This window comes from Sus scrofa, chromosome 13 (assembly GCF_000003025.6).
Source record: "Sus scrofa isolate TJ Tabasco breed Duroc chromosome 13, Sscrofa11.1, whole genome shotgun sequence".
NCBI classification, from domain to species: domain Eukaryota; kingdom Metazoa; phylum Chordata; class Mammalia; order Artiodactyla; family Suidae; genus Sus; species Sus scrofa.
In genome coordinates, this window is record NC_010455.5 from 15,342,381 (window position 1) to 15,357,385 (window position 15,005).

Consider the following 15,005-nt stretch of genomic DNA (forward strand, 5'->3'; position numbering starts at 1 on the left):
GTACCTTTTTTTTTTTTTTTTGTATAGGAGTGGTCATCATTTCAAAAATAGATAATCTTTTATGTATTTCTTTCCCCTCATGTCATCAGATAGCTGCATAAAGATCATTTTATTGACTCCACAGTACTTCTGTCCAATGGGTGAGATACTCTAATTTTGAAATCATTCTTTTCATGTAAGTTACTATTTTACATACAATTTTGTTTGCTAATGAAAAGCCTTTCTTCCATTTACACTGAAGAATACAAGTGCCTTTCCTGGAGTGAATTATAAGAGTTTAATGATATTCCTTTACTGAAATTTTTTTTCTCCAAAATATTTTATGTAATAAAAGTGCACCTAAAAAATAGAAGATAAATATGTGTCACACTGTGCAATACACTGGAAGCATGTGTGTGGTGGTAGTTCCTAAGATCTCTACAAAATTAACCAGCCAATAATGGAAGTGAGAGTTGGAGTAAATACATTCATATGTTATTTGGAATACTTTAAAGTACAAAAAGCAGCATTAATTTTTGAGTGCAAAGAAAGCTTATAATAAAATAGACTTTGGAGGTTACAAATAAAAATCTGTACATTAAGGGTATTTTTCAGGGCTTTATGTGCATGTAGCATAATGTTCAGATTCATTAAGCTATGCTATCTTCAGTTTCTCAAAACATGCCATTTCCTACGCTCTCCCTTGCTTTGGCTCTCAACTAGCTTTATTTATGTGCTACTCTCCATGTGCACAGAGCTTTCTCAGAGAATGGATTGTGTTACGCAAATAACAGAAAGTTCCTCCCCTAAGGTGCTTGGAGTCTGCAGACAAGTCACCTAATCCAGGATTCCGAATAGAGAACAAGCACAGTGTGTGGGGTAGGGTTGTTTCTGGAAAGATCAGCAGCAAAGGTGTTTGTGTAGCCTCTCACACAATTGATGCAATGTTACAATGATTTATCAGGTAAAATGAGACATTTAACAGTAAAACAGGCCATTAGGAAGCCACTGCTGGGTCATTTCAGTAGGCATATTCGTTTTAAGGATGGCCTCAACCTTGTAGCAGCAAGTGACAATGAAATGTTTACTCTTCCTTAGATCTCAGCATGGCTAAGCTGTTTTTTACTGCTTTTTACGTGGCAGCTGAGGGGACCACAGAGGACAGAGGAACAGATACAGTCAGCCTTCTATCACCACCAGTGACAATACCATCTCATTACAGCCTTCCAAGAGATCTCTGAAATTGTGTTTCTGAAGGGGTCATTTATTAAAGGCTTAGGGCTCTTGTGATAAATTCACTGGGACTTCTTTCTGTCAGGGCTCAGGCTCAGTATAGCATCAGGGATGGTGTGGGCAGGGGTTGGGGGAACAAGCTGTGGTTCAGGCTGTGGTCCAGCCTGTGAGTAATGAAGTGACAGGCTAGAGGCAACTTCATTATCTGTGGTACAGAGGGCCCATCCATCTGTGAGAAATTACAGTCTAGCAAGAGGGCGGGAGGCCTGTGACAGGGAAGGAGGTGGTGTATCCTTGCTCAGAAGGTGGTCTTGGGAGCTAGAGAGCCGTAAGTGTGAGTCCTGGACTAACAGGGAGATTTAGGGCAGGTTATGTAACTAGAGAAACTTAGGCTTCTCTGAGCCTCAGGTTCTCCATCAGGAGAATGGGGTTGAGAATTTGTCTTAATGTCAGGTCTGTTGTATGCATGTGAATTTGATAAAACAATGCGGATAAAGTACTGAGCCTAGTACCTGCTGACAACCACAATGATAATAACAACACTGACTTCTGGGACCACCTTCTTGGCGCTAGTAGATAACCCCATAAAATCTTCCACTTAAAGCCAAACACATCCCTGCAGGGACCCACACTCACCTTTGTAGGAGGGGAAACTGAAGAGGAAGTGAAGTTCCATCACTTTCCCAGCGACTTACAGTGAGTGGAGATTCAAACCTGTTCAAACCCATTTTTTAGCTGCAAAACCGGCCCTCCTAGCACACAGTGCAGATAGGCTGAACAAACATTTAAGACAGCCAGGCAGAGATTATTTGCTCAAGAGGAATTGGAAAGTAAAAAAAAATTCTTCATTCTGATCCCTATGAACAACTTTAATGTCTTGGTTGCTTGAAAGGTGACAATCTAAGGATGTCTTGGGGGGAATTTTAGTAGGTATGTCAATGTGTGAGTTGGGATGGTAGAAACATTTACCATCTTCCTCAAGTATGCAGAGAAGATCGACCGAGACAATATATGTAAATGTTATAAAATACTAGACATTATTCATGACAATTATTGGATGTAGATTCTATGAATTCTGTAGTTTCAACTGATTTTTTTCTAAAATCAGATATTCCAAGCTTCCATAGTCCCCTGGGGCCTCTTTGGTTACATCAGGGAGCTAGAATAAATGTTTTATAAAGGCTGATTTTTAAGTGCCAATAGGCCAGGTGACATAAACATAACTTAGAAAAGAATGGACTCTTGTGCAATCTGTCATGCTGCTTCAGAGCGTGGGCAGTGGCTGGGGCAGGAGCTGGTAGACATGATTTCTCTTCATTAGCTGTGTTCACATTCATCAATCATTTATTCATTGGATCCTGGATCCAAATTTAACTAAGACTCAGTCCTTGCACCAAAGCTAATAGTCTGGTAAAGAAGGCAAACTCATAAGCACATAACAAAATCTCTCCCAGAATAGACATGAAAGAGTATATGGTCATTGCAATTTAGAAAGGTTAGGTGAGTTACCTATCTGGGAGACAATAAAAGGATTTTAATGGCGCCATTCACTTCCACACAGATTTTGAAGTGCCTGCTTTATATCAGGAACTTGGCTATTGACTGAAGTTATGGCTAGGAAAGGGCTATACCTGCCCTTAAGGATGTCACAGAAGAGAACCAGGTGTTTAAAAAGGTGAATCACCATATGTATGATGGATGCAATAATAAAACTCTGGACATTAGTATCCGGGAGGAAAGTCATTGGTAAGACCATTGTTTTTGTGGGGTTCTTGGTGGCAAGGAACACCAAGGAACAGACATTATTTGTGGATATTTTAAACAGAAGAGGGACTTTTCAAGACTCTATTAGGTAGCTCAGAAGGATGGAAAACTAGGATGGCAAATTGGGTAGAAGGAAAAGGAAGCCAGGGGCACTAAGTCAAATCTTGCTGCTGAGTCAGTCTGCTGAGCATGGCTTGGCTGTCCCCATTGATTATCTGTGTGCTGTCCTGACCTGTCACCACCACTGGCTTGAGTGCTGCCTGTCATCCACTCTGGAGTCATTGCCTTTGGCACATGCATCTGTTTGACAGAATATGGATCTCATCCTTCCTCTTTAGCTGCAAAGGGAGCTGGGGAGTGAGTCTTTGGCAGCTTCTCTAGTTGGAGCAGGTACTTTTTCCCATGTAAATATAATATTATAAAGTGAGGAATTCTCCAAAGGTAGGAAAAAGGGAGTTCAGACAATGGCCAACTAAAACACATGTTGCAGATAATGGAAGGTCATGTTTTCATCTTTGCTGACTTTCTTGTGTCTGTTGGTAAAAAGCACATTGATTTGTTCTCATTTCACATTTATCAAAGAGCATATGTAAAGCTACCATTACATGGGTCGGTATTGATCAAAAAAGAAAAATTCCCTGTACCTATACCTCCATAAGTTGTATTTGTTCCTTATTTCTTTCCAAATCAGGCAGAAAACACGTGCTTACACAAGCTCCCCATCTCAAAACATGGCTCTCTACCAAAGGACTAATAAGCAAGCCCAGGGTTCTTTTGTTTTCTGTGTTTTTTGAATAATTACTTGCCCCGTTTCTCACTTACCAACTCAGCCAACATACTTTATCTCAAGGAAATTACATTTGCTCATGTAGGTGTGTGAATAAGCAGAATGACACGAGTTTGTTTCAGCTAGCATTAGATGGATATTGCAACTATTGGAGGGAAGAACGTTTCTCTGAATTCAGCTATGAATCCTCTGCAGATCAAAACAAAGATCACTTGAAAGATGGATCTCTTGCCTTAATGCATATTATATTTTGTCTGCATATAACAGCCTCTTCTTTTGTGGTAAAATACTTTTTTGACATTGAGGGAAATAAATTCTGAATTTCCATTGTGATAGGGAGAACAAATAAAGTGAGTTTTTGGTCAAAAAGGGGCATTATAAGATTTTCCAGTGTGGATAATAATGACTGAAAAGGAGCTGTCATGGATATTTTTGCAGCTCAAATGAGTGTGAAGCCTGGAGCCTCTACTTAGGACTGTAACTGGAGTTTGCTTTCTAGGCCATGTTCTGCCAGGTCCTGTTAGGTACCAATTCATGGGGTTCTGTTAACATCCTATGGTCCATATTTGTGCCAATTTTCAGTTTACTTGTTTATTTTTCTAATAGTCATTAACCCTTTTAATAGGCAGAAGCTGTATTCTTTCTCTTTAGAACTCTTAGCTCTTACTATGCATGGCTCTACCGGCATCTAATGACCACAACACAAAGAGCTGAAGAGTGTCATGGAAGTAAAGCAGACATTATGTTTTATTCAGAGTAATATGCTGATCAAACACTAGGTTTTGAATATGTATTATGAGCTTGGTAGTGTGTTAAGTAATACTGCTAGATATGCCATGTAACAGACATGATAGATGTTTCTTGGATCTTGGAATCCAAAAGCATGCACTTTCAGGGACAAATAATGTAAAATTATGCATGGTTCAAGGGATAGGAAAGAATCTCCAAAATGCATTTCTGGTCAGGTGATTATGAATTATCTAAATGAGCAAAGATATTCATGGATTATGTAGAGATGTTGCTGATAAACTTGGATTTTAAAACAATTCTACAGTTTTTATTCAAAAGCTTATCTGCTTAGCAGACAATGATGGCAACTGCTCACTGCTTTGCCCAACAGGACATATCTGTACATGAAAAATAGCATTTTTTTTTGTCTTTTTGCCTTTTCTAGGGCCGCTCCTGTGGCATATGGAGGTTCCCAGGCTAGGGGTCTAATTGGAGCTGTAGCTACTGGCCTACGCCAGAGCCACAGCAATGCCAGATCCGAGCTGCATCTGTGACTACACCACAGCTCATGGCAATGCCGGATGCTTAACCCACTCAGCAAGGCCAGGGATCAAATCCACAATCTCATGGTTCCTAGTCGGATTCATTAACCACTGAGCCACAACAGGAACTCCCCCAAAATAGCATATATTAAATTAAAACTATGATGGCAAATCACATCCTACCAGAACAAAAAGGGATGGATAAAACACAAAAGTGAAAATGTCACAAATCAGAACATAAATATTATGGATTTTTCTGAGGAATTATCAAGGGCCACTGGAATAGAAACAACAACCAGATGTAATTAAAGGAAACATTACGGATTTGGAAAAGAACATGGTACATTGAACAGGCTGGCCGAGGGGGCAGAGTGTAATATAAAGATGGCATTCCTTGGCAATATATATAAAAAGAAAAAATCCTTTAATAAAAACTTTCCAGGGTATCTACAAAAGAAAATGTATAAAGTAACATCAGACTTTAATAGGATGTGCCCCAAAGCAATGAAACAATATTTACCAATGTTGAAGTGAAAGAATAATAATCTAAGAGTTTATGTTAAGTCTGTTTATTTTTCATGATAAAATTTATAGAAACTCTGTACTATTACATAAGTTATATAAAGGAAAAAAGCTATAAGTAGACCAAAACGTGAGTGATATTTGCCTCTGTGTTTATATATATACACACACACATATATATACACATGTATATATGTTTTCTTATATAATTTTCTTTACTTCAGTAATTTCTATAAAGAATGTATATCACATATAATTAGAAATAAGTGCAAAAATATAAAAATATAACTTTTTAAAATGAGAAACAAAGATTTTTTTAAAAAGAGGAAGAGAATGTAAGAATTTGTGAAGAATTTAAAATTCTATGTGGAATCTAAAAAATAAAATAAATGAGTGCCTATAACAAAACAGAAAAAGATTCACAAGTATAGAAAATGAATTAGTGATTACCAGTAGGGAGAGGGAACAGGGGAGGGGCAAGGTAGGAGTAGGGGATTAAAGAAAAGAAAAAGAATTTGAAATTCTACAAGTATTTCAGTATTGCCAAAAAAAACTCTCCCTGGCCTTTCTGTCCTTTCTCCCAAATCATAATGTAGCTGTTTTCACATCAAAGGAAGCAGAACATTCTTCTAATATGGTGTAACATGAACACATGATATGAATAAGACGGAAGTTTTAATTTTTAAATTTTGCATCTGACTTTTTTGGCCCAACTGGAAAGTAGAATAAATGTAAGTAAGAATGTATTTATTATTATTATTATAAAGAGTATATAGTAAAACATAGATATAATACTTCTACATACATAGTATATATCTATATTATACTATATTCTATATTATTATTACAGTTAAGGAAAGAGTACATTGAAAAATACCCAGATACTCTAAATAACCTCTAACATCAAATCCAGACAAATTGTACCCTGAAGAAGTGACAAACATGAAGACTAGATGGAGGAAGTGGGCAGAAGCCTTGAGAAGAACATAGACTCTGATTGCCACAAAAAGAGGGAGGGAGCAGTAGTTGGTGGATAAGACAGATTGGAAAAGTTGACACCAATCTCTGGGTAAAATGAGCATATTAATAATATGACTTGTGAGTTTATAGAAAAGGGGCAACTGTTAAATTTCAGAATGCGTTCCACAAGGATAGGCATCTTGATTTCTTTTTTGATAGATGACTCGACTCTTAGATCGAGTGACTGAAAAAAGATCAAGGTCTTCATTAATTTCAGCAAGACAGTTTTTACTGACTTCCTGTTGACAAATTGGAAAGATATATGTAGAGACTGAGTGTCTTGAGGTTTTGCTCTGAGGGTGGTCTAGGAAGGTTCAGCCTCACTCTTCTACACTTGTTCCTGTCGTTTTCACAAAGTTGGTCAACGACTTGAATGTGGACAGAAAAGTTATGCCTGAAGATGCAAATGCCTGAAAACTGGCCAAATAGCTCAAACCAAGACAACTCCATTTATCTTGATTAAATTCTAAATAATCATCTTTCCAAATAAGGCATACAGATGACCAAAAAATATAGGAAAAGACACTCAACATCACTAATTATTAGAAAAGTGTAATTCAAAAAGCAATAAGGTATCACTTCACACTGGTTAGAATGGCCATCATTGAGAAGTCTACAAACAATAAATGCTGGAGAGGGTATTGAGGAAAGGGAAACCTCCCTACTGTTTGTTGGAATGTAAATTGATACAACTACTATGGAAAAGAATATGGAGATTCCTCAGAAAACTAAATATAGAACCATCATATAATACTGTCATCCTACTCCTGGGCATAGATTTGAAGGAAACCGTAATTTGAAAAGATACATACACTCCAATGTTCATTTTAGCACTATTTACAATAGCCAATGCATGGAAGCAATCTATATTAAAATTTTTTTTATTGTTATTTCCCCAATACATTTTTTTTCTACTGTATAGCACGGTCTCACATCAATGGACAGATTCTCTAGACAGAAAATCAATAAGGCAACAGAGATCCTAAACGACACAATAGAAAAGTTAGACTTAATCAACATTTTCAGGACACTACATCCAAAAAAATCGGAATACACATTCTTCTCAAGTGCACATGGAACATTCTCAAGGATTGGTCACATCCTGGGGCACAAAGCTAACCTCAACAAATTTAAGATTATAGAAATTATTTCAAGAATCTTCTCTGACCACAATGGCATGAAACTAGAAATCAACCACAGGAAAAGAAATGAGAAAAACCTTACTACATGGAGACTTAACAACATGCTACTAAAAAACCAATGGGTCAATGAGGAAATCAAGAAGGAAATAAAAAAATACCTTGAGACAAAAAATAATGAATAAACAACCACTCAGAATCTATGGGATGGTGCAAAATCAGTGTTCAGAGGGAAATTCATAACAATACAGGCCTTCCTCAAAAAAGAAGAAAAATCTCAAATTGACAACTTAACCCACCACCTGAATGAATTAGAAAAAACAAGAACAAACGAAACCTAAAATCAGCAGAAGGAAGGAAATAATAAACATCAGAGAGGAAATCAATAAAATAGAGATTCGAAAAACAACAGAAAAAAATCAATAAAACCAAGAATTGGTTCTTTGAAAAGGTAAACAAAGTTGACAAACCTCTGGCTACACTCACCAAGAAGAAGAGAGAAAAAACCTGAATAAACAAAATAATAAATGAAAAGAGAGAAGTCACAACTGATACTACAGAAATATAAAAAACCATGAAAGAATACTATGAACAATTGTATGCTAACAAATTGGACAACCTAGAAGAAATGGACAACGTTCTAGAGGCTTACAGTCTGCTAAAACTGAATCAAGAAGAAAGAGATGAACTGAACAGACAGATCACTAGAAATGAAATTGAATATGTCATAAAAACACTCCCTACAAATAAAGTTCCAGGACGAGATGGCTTCACAGGTGAATCCTACCAAACATGCAAGGAGGAACTTATACCCATCCTCCTTAAACTTTTTCAAAAGGTTGAAGAAGAAGGAACACACCCGAAGACATTCTATGACGCCACCATCACCCTAATACCAAAACCAGACAAAGATACCACCAAAAAAGAAAGCTATAGGCCAATATCTCTGATGAATATAGACGCAAAAATTCTCAACAAAATTTTAGCCAATCGAATCCAAAAACATATCAAAAAGATCATACACCACGACCATGTGGGATTCATCTCAGGTTCACAAGGATGGTTCAACATACACAAATCAGTAAATGCCATATACCACATTAACAAAAGAAAAGTCAAAACCCACATGATCTTCTTAATAGATGCAGAAAAAGCATTTGACAAAGTCCAACATCCATTCATGATAAAAACTCTTACCAAAGTGGGTATAGAGCTAACATTCCTTAACATAATAAAAGCGAATTATGACAACCCATGGCTAGTATAATATGCAATGGAGAAAAGCTGAAAGTCTTCCCACTAAAATCTGGAACAAGACAAGAATGCCCACTCTCACCACTGCTATTCAACATAGTTTTGGAAGTCCTAGCCACAGTAATCAGAAAAACAAAAGAAATAAAAGTAATCCACATAGGAAGAGAAGAGGTAAAATTGTCACTGTATGCAGATGACATAATACTATATATAGAAAACCCTAAGGGCTCAACCCCAAAACTGCTTGAACTGATCAACAAATTCAGCAAAGTAGCAGGATATAAGATTCACATTGAGAAATCAGTCACATTTCTGTATACCTGCAATGAAATATTAGAAAAGGAATACAAAAATACCTTTTAAAATTGCACCCCCAAAAATCAAATACCTGGGCATGCACCTGACTAAGGAGGTGAAAGACTTATATGCTGAGAACCATAAAACATTAATAAAGGAAATTAAAGAAGATACAAAGAAATGGAAAGATATTCCATGCTCCTGGGTTGGAAAAATTAATATTGTAACAATGGCCAAACTACCCAAAGCAATCTACAGATTCAGTGGAATCCCTATCAAATTACCCATGACATTTTTCATGAAACTACAACAAACAATCCACACATTTATATGGAACCACAAAAGTCCCAGAATTTGCAAAGCAATCCTGAGGAACAAAAACCAAGCAGGAAGCATCACTCTCCCAGACTTCAGGCAATACTACAAAGTCACAGTCATCAATTCAGTGTGGAATGGGTACCAAAACAGACATAAAGACTAATGGAAAAGAATAGAGAACCCAGAAAGAAACCCAAACACCTACGGTCAATTAATCTTTGACAAAGGAGGCAAGAACATAAAATGGGAAAAAGACAGTCTTTTCAGCAAGTATTGCTCGGAAACCTGGACAGCTGCATGCAAATCAACAAAACTGGAACACACCCTCACACCATGCATGAAAATAAACTCCAAATGGCTTAAAGACTTAAATGTAAGACAAGACACCATCAAACTCCTGGAAGAGATCATAGGCAAAACATTCTCTGACATCAACCTTATAAATGCTTTCTCAGGCCAGTCTCCCAAAGCAAAGGAAATAAAAGCAAAAATAAACCCTGGGACCTCATCAAACTGACAAGCTTTTGCATAACAAAGGAAACTAAAAAGAAAACAAAAAGACAACTTACAGAATGGGCAAAATTAGTTTCAAATGATGCAACTGAGAAGGGCTTAATCTCTAGAATATACAAGGAACTTATACAACTCAACAGCAAAAAAGCCAACAACCCAATTGAAAAATGGGCAAAAGACATGTATAGCCATTTTTCCAAGGAAGATATACAGATGGCCAACAAACACATGAGAAAATGCTCTACATCCCTGATTATTAGAGAAATGCAAGTCAAAACTACCATGAAATACAACCTCACACCAGTCAGGATGGCCATCATTAATAAGTCCACAAATAACAAAGGCTAGAGTGGGTGTGGAGAAAAGAGAACCCTCCTGCACTATTGATGGGAATGTAAGCTGGTACAACCAATATGGAGAACAGTATGGAGGTACCTTGGCAGCAGTCTAAATGTCCATTGACAGAGGAATGGCTAAAGAAGATATGGTGCATATATACAGTGGAATAATAATCAGCTATAAAAAGAAAGAAATAGTGCTGTTTCCAGCAACATGGATGCAACTAGAGATTATCATACTAAGTGAAGTAAGTCAGATAGAAAGACAGCTATCATATGAGATCATTAACATATGAACTAATAAAAAAATGATATCAGAGTTCGCATTGTTGCTCAGTGGGTTACAAACCCAACTAGTATTCATGAGGATGTGGTTTCAACCCCTGGCCTTGCTCAGTGGGTTAAGGATCTGGTTGCTGCCATGAGCATCTGTGTAGGTCACAGATGTGGCTCAGATCCCATGTTGCTGTGGCTGTGGCTGTCACGTGTGGCCCTAAAAAGCAAAAACAAACAACCTCCCAATAAAAACGAAAAGAACTTATTCACAAAATAGAAATAGACTCAAAGATTTCAAAACCAAAGTTATGGTTACCGAAGGGGAAATATGGGGTGGAGGATAAATTAGGAGTTTGGGATTAACATATACACACTTCTACATAAAATGGGTAGGTAAAAAGGACCTACTGTATAGCACAGGGAAATCTACTCAGTACTGCGTAATAACCTACATGGGAAAAGAATCTGAAAAGGAATAACTGATTCACTTTGCTATTTATCTGAAACTAACACAACATTGTAAGTCGGGTATACTCTGATAAAATTTTTTAAAAAATAAAAAGAATTAAATGGATGTTAAGAAAAAAAGTTCAAATACAATTGTTTAGGTTGGAAAACAAAGAACAAATGTGGGGAGACCTCTCTGGGCTACTCTCAACATAAACATAAACAGATTTTTATACAAATCAAACCTTTTACAAGGGAACAGAGTGGTGCAGCTGTTAAACATTCTAATTTATCTTTTGGTGGTATTAATAGCAAATCGAGGTGAAATCTCAGGGAGCTGATGGTTCTGTCCTATACTGTGTGTCTCCATTCATACCGGAGAATGGTATCTTGTAGCTGCTTCATTGATAAGCCAAGAGGAAGGAGATCAGAGGGTTATACTGAAATTAAAACAAAAAACAAAACCTCTGCAATGGTACTGGTGGATATTTGTCTTATGGGAGAAAGGTTTTAGGGCCACCCTGATAATTTTTATTTTTAAAGGGACTTTATGTAGAAGAGAGAACAGCTTAATTTTGCTTTGTTCTAGCAGGTGGTGGAAATTGTTACAAGAATGAGGAATGTGGTTCATCACAGAGAACTTTTTAACTATTTGAACTGTGTGAAATTGGGGTAGAAAGCCTTAGGAGGCACTGAGCTCCTGGTGATTGTTAGTGTTTAGAGGTGGAACTGACAGCTCTCCTGGGGGCAGATTTTTACATGGGGTGAAAGTAGAATTGAAAGGTAGTCTAAAGACCTCCAGCCCCCAAGTGGGCTGAGCTTGTAGATTCTGTTTGTTTACTTTTTAACTCCAAAGTCTAACTTTTAATACCTTAATATCACCCTTATATTACAAGATGCCTCACTAAATATAGCCAACAATCCACTGGGAGGAGACCAAAAGCATTTGACTTGCTCTTCTTTGATAGGTCTCAGCTGAGACTGACATTAACCACGACGTGTGTGTGTCTGTCTGCAGTTCTTTCTCTACTTATGATTGTTGTTTTGTGCTATATACAGTGTTGTCACTCTTCACATATTCCGATTTTCCTTTTAATTCCCCTCAGAGTTAGCTTTAGCAATGAATAAAAACAAAATCATTGCATTTTAGTATGCTTTTAACTAACCAGAACAAGAGTTTTGTATTCAAATGGAATTGTAATTCTAGGTGGCACACAGATTGTTAATGTAAACTTTCACAGCCCAGGCATGTAGGCAACATTCTTTGGCACTTTTGTACTCTGCAGTTATACTATAATTATGGCCATGTTTATAGTATATTTTGTCCTTTGTGAGACATACTTATGGTCACTTTTTGTTCCTTATCTCATTTATTACTTACAAAAAATTCTGATAAATAACACTCCGATTTTATGGATGGGGAGACTACTATTTAGAGAGCTTAAGCTATTTTTTACGGTGATTCAGAGCAGAGGCTTTTACCACTTACTTCATTATCACTATAGAGTAGCAAGATTTATTGTGCTTACATAAGAATCCACAGTTATGTTCCACTTACCCCAATGCCAGCTACTCAGGGGCAGACACTTCTGGAATTTTCTTTAAACTGCCCCCCGCCTTTTGGTTGGCATGGAAAAGGTAATTAGGTTTTTGTTTGTTTGTTTGTTTGTTTTTTGTCTAATCATTTCTTCTACCCAGCCTACTTACAAGTTTTAGTTGTACACATGTAGGCCCGCTTCCAAAGTTAAGTTTTTTAAGATTTTACACCTAGGTAGTTCTAGGTTGTGCTGTGCTCCCAACCATCATCTTCCCAGTACCCCTAAAATGCCTCCAACCCTCACTTCAGACAGTTAATCAACTGGGACCATTCAATGGAATCTACATTGGGTAAAGTCTTGACCTAGTTCTCAAGGAGAATAACCCAAGAAAGAAAAGTTGTCAGCCTGCTGAAACACAAAGTAATGTAGGAACACAGAGGGATATACATGGAACAGGGAGAAATTAATTAAACTCTAGGGGTCAACTAGCTAATATGTTATATTTCTAAGGAACGTTGACCTCTGTGGTTGAGCGTTATTACTACAGATTTTTCAATGCAAATATTATAAAAGGCATTTTTGAAGTCAGAGCAGATTTCCCTACTTTTCTATTCATTCCAGGCACACAGGATTAATCATTGATTTCAGCAACAAGGAGCACATGCATTATCATCACCTGCCACTGATGGCCTCTCTCTCATTGACTGAGCAGGCAACAAGAAACAGCAAGAGTTACTTAGCAGGGTATATTCAGTCTGACAAGTATCTAAATGCACAGCCAAGCCTGCTGAGATAAGGAACAGTTTTCTTCCCTCTTCTTGTTTATATGACTGAATTTGCTGTCCCCTTGGATAAAGCCTTTGAGAGCCACTCTCATTGGGTACCCTATTGCGGAGGGGCCAGAGATGGTATCTAAGTCATTAGGTCTTTATTAGCTTAGGGACCATTGTAAACAGTGAAAACCTCTCTCTCTCTCTCTCTCTCTTTTTTTTTTTTTTTTTTTTTTTTTTTTTTTTTTGCTGTTTTTTTCTGTCTACCTTCCTTCCTTTCTGCCTCCTATAAGTATATGTTTGAGTGACTCCACTCCTCAGCTAATATAGAGTTTGATGTGAATAATTGGCTCCTAAAATCACAGTGCTCTCTATGCTATAATTCTTCAGGGAGTTGGATTGTAAAAAAAAAAAAAAAATTTGATGCCTGGGTGCTCCAGATTTCCATTGGAAAGCCTCTAGCCAAAAGTCTCAGGCTTAGTCAGAGACATGATTATCCGACTGGATGCCAGGCTTGGCAGAGATCACTTTTTAGCTCAGACATGGGATGGCGACAGAGTCTCATTACGTTAATTTTATTTACAGGGCAGCCCGGCTTCCTGTGCTGTGAGCTGGGTGCTTATTCAGCTGCCTTGGCTTAGGTGGGTTTGCTGCACAGCATATTTTTGTTTCCAAACCATTTTGGCCCTGGAAAGATGTCTGGACTTGTTTCACTTTCATAACCCTGAAACTCTGATGAAAGCCGCAGAAGTTTCCAGGGAGCCAGAATGCGTGACTTTCAGGCCCCCTCCTTGTACCGTGTGAATGTCTACTAGAAGGTGGGTCTAAGCAGAAGAGCCCCACCCCCACCCCGTGTCTGAGGCTTTTACATTTGCAGAAGAAGGGAATTTTGTCTCTGAACTTTGCATTGACCTCTCTGTGCCACCCCTCCCAATCTGGGCTTAACCACTAAATTTGCTACTTTTCTTCATGGGTAGATGTGAAGTCTTATCACACCACCTTCACAAACCCCTCCCCCTGCCTGAGGACGCTATGCTATGTGTTAATACATATTATGAAGGATGTGGAAAAACTAAAAAAATGACTGCATCTGGCTTTGAGGCTGCTACCGTTTTTGTTCTGTTTGTTCCTTCAAGTATGAATATTCTCACACATTACAGGGTACCTACACATAATCCCTTCCAAGTAAATCATGACACATGGATGAAGGAGGTGGAACTAGTCGTGCTTATTTCATAGAATAGGTTCAAAGGGGACGTTGATGTAAGTCACCCCACCGAAAGTGCTAGAGCCGGAATTTAAACTTCAGTCTCTGACAAGTAGTCATTGATTTTTTTCCTCACTCAGGAAGAGTCCTAATCGACATTAATATGTTAATTATGATGTTAATCTTCAGAAATTATTAAGTTATTAGGATAGACATATCTCATTTGAAAAAATGAAAGATTATAGACTACTCAGGTCACAAGAAGATACTGATGATTGCTGAGAAATCAAATCATAACTTAATTTATATTTACATTCAACAATAAAAGTGCA

General features: G+C 37.5%; 1 protein-coding gene across 3 annotated transcripts in view; it reads left to right on the plus strand.

The window, feature by feature from the left end:
* The window catches only part of RBMS3 (RNA binding motif single stranded interacting protein 3), a 1,489,550-nt gene that overhangs the window by 373,460 nt on the left and 1,101,085 nt on the right, over positions 1-15,005 (plus strand). The window lies entirely within an intron of this gene.